General features: G+C 38.3%; 1 pseudogene across 1 annotated transcript; it reads left to right on the top strand.

Annotated features, from left to right (window-relative positions):
- Nucleotides 1–9348: 9348 nt before the first annotated feature.
- On the top strand, nt 9349–10179 carry LOC128588448 (non-histone chromosomal protein HMG-14-like; annotated as a pseudogene). The gene has a single exon (XR_008380780.1). The product of XR_008380780.1 is annotated as a non-histone chromosomal protein HMG-14-like (transcript).
- Nucleotides 10180–10397: the final 218 nt, after the last annotated feature.

A 10397-nucleotide genomic window follows, 5' to 3' on the forward strand; every position in this document is an offset into this window, starting at 1 on the left:
TACAGGTGCCTGCCACAATGCCTGGCTGTTTTTAGAGACAAAGTCTTGCTCTGGCTCAGGCTGGTCTTGAATCTGTGAGCTCAGACAATCACACGCCTCGGCCTCCCAAGTGCTAGGATTACAGGTGTGAGCCACTGTGCCTGGCTAGAGTTTACCTTTTTTAAAAGGTATGAGGTAGGCATTTATTTTAGGAATGAGCCAATATTCTCAATACATCAATTATAAAATTAATATTTTCTCCACTGGTTTATGGTTCCATCTTTGTCATTTTAATTTGTTTGTTTTTGTCCCACTGGTTTATTTGTTTGTTCCAATTATTATTATTATTATTTTAAACAGAATATCACTCTATTCCTTAGGCTGGAGTACGTTTACATCGTCATAGGTCACTACAACCTCAAATTCCCAGGCTCATGTGATCCTCCTGCATCAGCTTCCTAAGTAGCTGAGACTACAGGCATGTGCCACCATGCCCAGCTAATTTTTCTAGTTTTTGTAGAGATGGGGTCTTGGTCTTGCTCTGGCTGGTCTTGAACTCCTGATCTCAAGCAATCCTCCTGCCTCAGCCTCTCAGAATGCTAGGATTACAGGTATGAGCCACCACGCCCAGCCCACTATTCTAATTTCTATCCTTGTATTTTAGTTTTGCCTGTTCTAGAATATCATCTAAATGAAATTAAAGCAGAACATACTTTGATGTGTCTGTTTTTTCCATTGGCATAATAATTTTGAGATTCATCTTTGTTGTCATTTGTACCAGAAGTTTGTTCCTTTTTATTGTTTAGTAGTATCTCATTGTATGAATATACCAGAGTTTATTCATTCTCCTTTTGCTGGGCATCTGGGTTTTTTCCATTTGAGAACTATTATGAATAAAGCTGCTGTAAACATTCTTATATAAGGCCTTTTGTGGACATATGCTTTTATTTCTCTAGGATAAATATCATTTGGGTGCTATAGATGTAAATTTAACTTTTTAAGAAACATACAGTGGTTCTCAACCTTCCTAATGCCACAACCCTTTAATACAGTTCTTCATGTTATAGTGACCCCCACCCACATGAGGAGCGATGTCTCGGTTCCTAAGACTATCAGAAATACGTGTTTTCCGATGGTCTTAGGTGACCCCTGTGAAAGGGGAAAGGGTCATTCGACCCCCAAAGGGGTCGTGACCCACAGGTTGAGAACTGCTGCCAGACTTTTTGGCTTTTGGCTTTGAGGAGGCCAAGTTGCAACTTTCTTTGGACATCTGGAAATTGGGGTTCACCAGACACCAGCCACCTCCACCATGCTGCCTAATCAGGCCAGGCGCACCACTGGCAAGTTGGTGCCACATTTGCCTTGGTCCCCAAGATTGGCCCCTTGGGTTTGTCTCCAAGAAAGGTGGTGATGACATTGCCAAGATAACTGGTCACTGGAAGGATCTGAAAATTACAGTGAAACTGACTATCCAGAACAGACAGAGCCAGACTTAAGTGGTACCTTCTGCATCTAGCCTGATCACCAAAGCCCTCAGGGAAAAACCAAGAGACAGAAAGAAACAGAAAAACATTAAACACAACAGAAATGTCACTTTTCAATGAAATTGTCAACATTGCCAGACAGAGGCGACCCCAATCTTTAGCCACAGAACTCTCTGGAACCATTCAAGAGATCCTGGGGATGGCCCAGTCTGTGGGCTACAATGCTGATGACCACCATCTTCATGACATCACAGATGACATCAACAGTGGTGCAGTGGAATACCCAGCTAGTTAAAAAGTACAAAGGAAAATAATTTCTAGAAAAGATTATTCGACACCCTCCACCCCCAAAAAGAAAGAAACTCACTAGTTTTCCAAAGTGGTTGTTTCATGTTACACTCCTATCAGCAATGGATGAGAGTCCTGTTTCTGCACATCTTCTCCAACATTTAGTGTTGTAAATCTGTTTCATTTTAACATTTTATCAAGTATGTAGCTGTGCCTTATTGTTGCTTAATTTGCATTTCTCCGATGGATAATGATTTTAGGCACTTATTTTCATCTGTTTATTGGCCATTCACATATCTTCTTTTGTTAAATGTCTAGGGTTTTTGACCACTTTAAAATTGTGTTCTCTTTTTGTTATTGAATTGCAAGACTTTTTTATATATGTCAATACAAGGCCTTTATTAGATATACATGTTGTTAGTATTTTCCCTCAGTTGATAGCTTGCCTATTCATTTTCTTCTTTTTCTTTTTCTTTTCTTTTCTGTTTTTTGTTTTTTTTTTTTGAGACAGAGTCTCACTATGTCACCCTGGGTAGAGTGCTGTGGTGTCACAGCTCACATCAACCTCAATCTCTTGGGCTTAAACTATTCCCTTGCCTCAGCCTCCCAAGTAGCTAGGACTTCAGATGCCCACCATAAAGCCCCGCTAATTTTTTATTGTAGTTGTCATTGTTGTTTAGCAGGCCCGGGCCAGGTACAAACCTGCCAGCCCTGGTATATGGGGCCAATGCCCTACTCACTGAGCTACGGGTGCCGAGTCTCTATTTATTTTCTTGATGGTGCTTACTGATGAAGAGAAGTTTTTAATTTTGATGAAGTCTAATTTATTAATCTTTTCTTTTATGGCTCATGTTTTCTAGGTCTAAAAAAACCTTGCTTACTCTCAGTGGGTATGCATGGTCAGATAGAGTGACATAATGAACACTGGAGATTCAGAAGGTTGAGGAGGCTGAAAAATTACCTATTCAGTACAACATACCAGGTTGGACACAAACTCATCCTACAGAAAATGCTACTATACACTTCATTGCTAAATATTACTATGGTCACCTTCAGAGTTCTTGGGAAAGCTATAAGCCTAGTCCATGCTTCAAAGCAATTCTGGTACTCTTTCTAGAATGGCCATCAGAGCTGTTGGCATGCTTTAAAGGGAAGACTAGGTCCTGGCACAGGTGCATATCTTCCCAAGAAGAGTACTTTGAAGGTAACAGTACTGATATTCAACAATAAGGTATGTAGCACTTTTTCTAGGATGAGTTCATGAACTTAATCATGTGTTCATCTGTTCACCACAGCACTCCTCCCAGGGTGACATAATGAGACTCTGTCTCAAGTTCATGTTCATGAACTTGTACACTATTCAGAAGATGGATACTCTAAACTTAGACTTCTACACTAAACAATTCACCCATGTAAGAAAATTTGTACCCCCATATCTACTGAAATGAAAAATGAAATAAAAAAGAAAAAATATTTTCTTGCTCTGAGGTCACAAAGATATTCTCTTAGTACTTCTAGTATCTTCATTTGTTATTTGAGCTCTTATGTTTAGGTCTATGATCCATCGGGCTGGTTTTTGTGTATAGCATTAGGTAAGACTGAGGTCCTTTATTTCCCACATGAATATTAAGTTGTCCTAGCACCATTTGTTGGAATATTTTTCTTTCCCCATTGAATTGCTTCAACATTTTTATTTTCAAAAACATTTCATTGTATAGGTGGAGGTCTGTTTCTGGACTCCCCATTTGATTCCACAGGTGTATTTGACTACCCTTTCTCTAGTAGCCCACTACCTCTGGTAAAGTTTTATTTGCCCACAATCTCTTATTTTAAAGGGTATCTTTCTAGAGTCAGGATTACATTTGCAGGGGGGTTTTCTTTCAATATCTTGAAAATGTCATTCAATTTCCTTCCAGCTTCTAAAGTTTTTGATGCAAAATTATCAATTCTTACTGTTGCTCCTTTGAAAGTCAGGTGTCTTTATTTTTTGGCTTTTAGGATTTTCTACTTAGGTTTGCTTTTCTGCTTTTTGACTAGGAAGTACTTAGGTGTGGTTTTCTTTGTATTAATCTTACTTGGGTTTCACCTGGCATTTTGAATCTATACATTGATATTTTTGATCACTTTGAGAAATTTTTTTTATTAAATCATAGCTGTGTACATTAAGGCAATTATGGGGTACAGCGTGCCAGTTTTATATACAATTTGAAATACTTTCATGAAACTGGTTAACATAGCCTTCACCACATTTTTCTTAGTTATTGTGTTAAGACGTTTATATTTTACACTTTGTAGATTTAACATGTACCCTTATAAAATGCACCATAGGTGGGGTTTCACCAGTTACTCTCCCTTCCCCATCCTCTCCCCTCCCCTCCCTTTCCTCTCCTCTTTACCCTTCATCTTGGGCTATAGTTGGGTTATAGCATTCATATGGAAGTGTGGGTGTTTATTGTGGTAGAGCTGAGTATATTGGATACTTTTTCTTCCATTCTTGAGATACTTTGCTAAGAAGAATATGTTCCAGCTCCATCCATGTAAACATAAAAGAGGTAAAGTCTCCATCATTTTTAAGGCTGCATAATATTCCTTGGTGTACATATACCACAATTTATTAATCCATTCATGGGTTGATGGGCACTTGGGCTTCTTCCATGACTTCACAATTATGAATTGGGCTACACTAAACATTCTGGTGCAAATATCTTTGTTATAAGGTGATTTTTGGTCTTCTGGATATATAACTAATAGAGGAATTGAAGGATTGAATGGCAGGTCTATTTTTAGATCCCTAAGTGATCTCCAAACATCTTTCCAAAAGGAACATATTAGTTTGCATTCACACCAGCAGTGCAGAAGTGTTCCCTTCTCTCTACATCAATGCCAACATCTATGGTTTTGGGATTTTGTGATGTGGGCTAATCTTACTGGAGTTAGATAATATCTCAAAGTGGTTTTGATTTGTATTACTCTGGTAATGATTAAGGATGATGAGCATTTTTTAAAATTTTTTTTTATTGTTAAATCATAGCTGTGTACATTAGTGCAATCAAGGGGTACAATGTGCTGGTTTCATATACAATCTGAAATATTCCCATCAAACTGTTCAACGTAGCCTTCATGGCATTTTCTTAGTTATTGTACCCTGTTTCCCCAAAAATAAGACATCCTCTGAAAAAAAAAAGACCTACTTACAAGAAAGATAAGACGTCCCCTGAAAATAAGACCTAGCGCATCTTCGGGAGCACACCTTAAAATAAGACACTGTCTTATTTTTGGGGAAACAGGTTATGTAGACATTTGTATTCTGCCTTTAGTAAGTTTTGCCTGTACCCATTCTAAGATGCACCATAGGTGTGGCCCCACCTGTTACCCTCCCTGCACCCCGACCTCCCCCCTCCCTTCCCCTCCCTTGACCCTTTCCCCATATTCTTGTGCTATAGTTGGATTATAGCCTTCATATGAAAGCTATAAATTAGCTTCATAGTAGGGCTGAGTACATTGGATACTTTTTCTTCCATTCTTGAGATACTTTGCTAAGAAGAATATGTTCCAGCTCCATCCATGTAAACATGAAAGAGGTAAAGTCTCCATATTTCTTTAAGGCTGCATAATATTCCATGGTATACATGTACCACAATTTGCTAGTCCATTTTGGGTCAATGGGCAATTGGGCTTCTTCCATGACTTAGCAATTATGAATTGGGCTGCAATAAACTTTCTGGTACAGATGTCTTTGTTATATTGTGATTTTTGGTCTGGGTATATACCTAGTAAAGGAATTATAGGATTGAATGGCAGGTCTATTTTTAGATCTCTAAGTATTCTCCAAACATCCTTCCAAAAGGAACATATTAGTGTGCATTCCCACCAGCAGTGTAGAAGTGTGCCCATTTCTCCACATCCACACCAACATCTCTGGTTTTGGGATTTTGTTATGTGGGCTATTCTAACTGGGGTTAGGTGATATTGCATTTCTCTGATGTTAAGGATGATGAGCATTTTTTCATGCGTCTGTAGATCGTGCATTTGTCTTCTTTAGAGAAGTTTCTCTTCAAGTCCCTTGCCCACCCTGAGATGGGATCATGTGTTCTTTTCTTGCTAATACGTTTGAGTTCTCTGTAGATTCTGGTTATTAAACCTTTATTGGAGATATAACCTGTAAATATTTTCTCCCATTCTGAGGGTGGTCTGCTTGCTTTACTTACTATGTTCTTGGCTGTGCAGAAGCTTTTTAGTTTGATCAGGTCCCAGTAATGTTTTTTTGATACTGCTTCAATTGCCCGGGGGGTCCTCCTCGTAAAATATTTACCCAGGCCGATTCCTTCAAGAGTTTTCCCTGCACTTTCATCAGGTATTTTTATAGTTTCATGTCTTAAGTTTAAATCTTTAATCCAGTGAGAGCCTGTCTTAGTTAATGGTGAAAGGTGTGGGTCCAGTTTCAGTCTTTTACAGGTCGCCAGCCAGTTCACCCAGCACCATTTGTTAAATAGGGAATCTTTTCCCCACTGAATGTTTTTAATTGGCTTGTCAAAGATCAAATAATGGTAAGTGGCTGGATTAATCTCTTGATTCTATATTCTGTTCCAGACATCTAATTCTCTGTTTTTGTGCCAGTACCATGCTGTTTTGATCACTATCAATTTATAGTACAGTCTCAGGTCTGGTAGTGTGATTCCTCCTGCTTTGTTTTTATTTCTGAGTAATGATCTGGCTACTTGAGGTTTTTTCTGATCCCATATAAAACGAAGTATTATTTTTTCAAGATCTTTAAAATATGACAATGGAGGTTTAATAGGAATTGCATTAAAATTATATATCGCTTTGGGTAGTATAGACATTTTAACAATGTTGATTCTTCCCAGCCATGAGCATGATATGTTTTTCCATTTGTTAACATCTTCAGCTATTTCTTTTCTTAAAGTTTCATAGTTCTCTTTATAGGGATCTTTCACATCTTTTGTTAGGTATACTCCCAAATATTTCATCTTCTTTGGCACTACTGTGAAAGGAATAGAGTACTTGACTGTTTTTTTGGCTTGGCTATTGTTGATATATATAAAGGCTACAGATTTATGGGTTTTGATTTTGTAGCCTGAGACATTGCTGTATTCCTTGATCACTTCTAAAAGTTTTGTAGTAGAATCCCTAGTGTTTTCCATATATACCATCATATCATCTGCGAAGAGTGAAAGTTTGATCTCTTCTGACCCTCTGTGGATACCCTTGATTGCCTTTTCTTCCCTAATTGCAATGGCTAAAACTTCCATTACAATGTAAAATAACAATGGAGACAGTGGGCAACCTTGCCTGGTTCCTGATCTAAGTGGAAATGATTTCAATTTAACTCCATTCAATACAATATTGGCTGTGGGTTTGCTGTAGATGGGCCTCTATTAGTTTAAGAAATGTCCCTTCTATACCAATTTTCTTAAGTGTTCTGATCATGAAGGGATGCTGGATATTATCAGAAGATTTTCTGCATCAATTGAAAGAATCATATGGTCTTTATTTTTTAGTTTGTTTATGTGCTGAATTACATTTATAGATTTACGTATATTGAACCAGCCTTGAGACCCTGCAATAAATCCCACTGGTCATGGTGTATAATTTTTTTGATGTGTTGTTGGATTCTGTTTGTTAGGATTTTGTTGAGTATTTTTTGCATCAATATTCATTAGTGATATTGGTCTATAATTTTCTTTTCTTTTTGGGTCTTTCCCTGGTTTAGGGATCAAGGTAATGTTTGCTTCGTAGAATGTGTTGGGTAGTATTCCTTCTTTTTCTATATTTTGGAAGAGGTTTAGTAATATAGGTACTAGTTCTTCTTTAAAGGTTTGGTAGAATTCTGACGTAAAGCCATCTGGTCCTGGGCTTTTCTTTTTAGGGAGATTTTGTATAGTTGATGCTATTTCAGAACTTGACATAGGCCTGTTCAACGTTTCCACTGCGTTCTGGCTAAGTCATGGTAGGTGGCGTACTTCCAAGTATTGGTCGATTTCAGATCTTCATATTTCTGAGAGTAAAGTTTCTTGTCATATTCATTAAGGATTTTTTGAATTTCTGAGGGGTCTGTTGTTATTTCATCTTTACCATTTCTGATTGATGAAATTAGAGATTTTACTCTTTTTTTTTCTGGTTAGGTTGGCCAAAGGTTTATCTATTTTATTGATCTTTTTAAAAAAACCAACTTTTGGATTTATCGATCTGTTGTATAATTCTTTTGTTTTCAATTTCATTTAATTCTGCTCTGATTTTTGTTATTTCTTTTCTTCTGCTGGGTTTGGGGTTGGAATGTTCTTCCTTCTTCAGTTGCTTGAGATGTTTTGTTAAGTTATTAACTTCCTCACTTTCCATTTTCTTGAGGAAGGCTTGCAGTGCTATAAATTTCCCTCTTAGGACTGCCTTGGCAGTATCCCAGAGGTTCTGATAATTCATATCTTCATTGTTGTTTTGTTCCAAAAATTTGGTGATTTTCTTCTTAATCTCATCTATACCCCATCTATCCTTCAGCATAAGGTTATTTAGCTTCCATGTTTTTGTATGGGTATGCAGATTCCTATTGTTATTGAGTTCAACTTTTATTCCATGATGGTCTGAGAAGATGCAAGGAATAATTTCTATTTTTTAAAATTTGCCAAGGTTAGATTTGTGGCCTAGGATGTGGTCGATTTTGGAGAATGTTCTGTGGGCTGATGAGAAGAATGTGTATTCAGTTTTGTTGGGATGAAATTTTCTGTAGATGTCTGTTAAATCCAGATGTTGAATGGTTAAGTTTAAATCTAACATTTCTTTGCTTAGCTTCTTTTTGGAGGATCTATCCAGCACTGCTAAAGGGGTGTTAAAATCTCCAACTACTATGGAACTGGAGGAAATCAAGTTGCTCGTGTCTGTTAGAGTTTCTCTTATAAATTGAAGTGCATTCTGGTTGGGTGCATAAATATTAATAATTGAAATCTCACCATATTGAGTATTACTTTTAACAAATATGAAGTGTCCATCCTTATCCTTCCTTATTTTGGTTGGTTTAAAGCCTATTGTATCTGCAAATAGGATTGCAATGCCTGTTTTTTTCTGCTTTCCATTTGCCTGGAGTATAGATTACCATCCCTTCACCTTGAGTCTATATTTGTCTTTTAATGTAAGATGAGATTCTTGTATGCAGCAGATATCTGGCCTGAGTTTTTGTATCCAGTCAGCCAACCTGTGCCTCTTTAGAGGACAATTTAAACCATTCACATTAATTGAGAATATTGATAAGCCTTTCGAGAGTCCGGTGGACATTTTTAATCCTTTTGCGACTATGGAAGTTGGAATTTGATCAAAAGTTTCTGGGTGGGTTTACTTTTGTGGTGGAGGATTACCTGTCTTTATGGAGGATAGGTCTGAGAATATCCTGGAGAGCTGGTTTAGTTATGGCAAATTTCTTCAACATGTGAATGTCATCATGTATTTAATTTCTCCATCATAAATGAAACTCAGTTTAGCTGGATACAACATCCTGGGTTGAAAGTTATTTTGTTTTAGGAGGTTAAAGATTGATGACCATCCTCTTCTAGCTTGAAAAGTTTCAGCAGAGAGCCCGTGATGGGGGGACGCGGGGGGAGCAGGAGGCAGGCTCCCAATCCAGTTCCATCCGGTTCTCCCAGCACCCCCGCCGCGGGTCTCAGCAGCTTGGGCAGCAGGAGGAGCGGCAGCGGCCAGGCAGCACAGCTTTGTGAAAGCTCTCAGCGCACTGCATCCCACAGGCACCCGGCACGTGCCCTGCCCGCCACCAAGATGCCAAAGAGGAAGGTCAGCTCTGCTGAAGGAGCAGGGAAGGAAGAGCCCAAGAGGAGGTCGGCGCAGTTGTCAGCTAAACCTGCTCCTGCAAAAGTGGAAACGAAGCCAGAAAGGCGGCAGCAAAGGATAAATCTTCAGACAAAAAAGTGCAACCGAAAGGGAAAAGAGGAGCAAAGGGAAAGCAGGCTGAAGTGGCTAACCAAGAAACTAAAGAAGATTTACCAGCAGAAAACGGAGAAACTAAAACTGAGGAGAATCTAGCCGCTGATGAAGCAGGAGAGAAAGAAGCCAAGTCTGATTAATATCATATACCATGTCTTATCAGTGGTCTCTGTCTCCCTTCTTGTACAATCCAGAGGAATATTTTTATCAACTATGTTGTAAATGCAAGTTTTTTAGTAGCTCTAGAAACATTTTTAAGAAGGAGGGAATCCCACCTCATCCCATTTTTTAAGTGTAAATTGCTTTTTTTTTTAAGAGGTGAAATCATTTGCTGGTTGTTTATTTTTTGGTACAACCAGAAAATAGCGTGGGATGTTGAATTAATGGGAGGCTTTGACTATCTTCGGTGTGAGCTTAACATTCCATAGATGGGGGTTAGTTTTTATATCCTGTAATACGAAGCATACTAAATGGCAGTGTGGAGTCCCAGTCCTGCATTGATGTGTGAATATTTTAAATTACTTCTATTCCCATGTTGTTTTGTACTAGAATTGTTTCCTAAAGAAAACCACTCCCGTGATCATGGCTCTCCATGTCAGAACTGTGTACACCCCTTAACATCTTTGGTTGTGGTGCTCCTGTTTTCCTAATAACTTTGTTGCTGTGCTGTGAAGGACTGAAAATCTGAGCATGTAGCATATG

This window comes from Nycticebus coucang, chromosome 6 (assembly GCF_027406575.1).
Source record: "Nycticebus coucang isolate mNycCou1 chromosome 6, mNycCou1.pri, whole genome shotgun sequence".
NCBI lineage: Eukaryota > Metazoa > Chordata > Mammalia > Primates > Lorisidae > Nycticebus > Nycticebus coucang.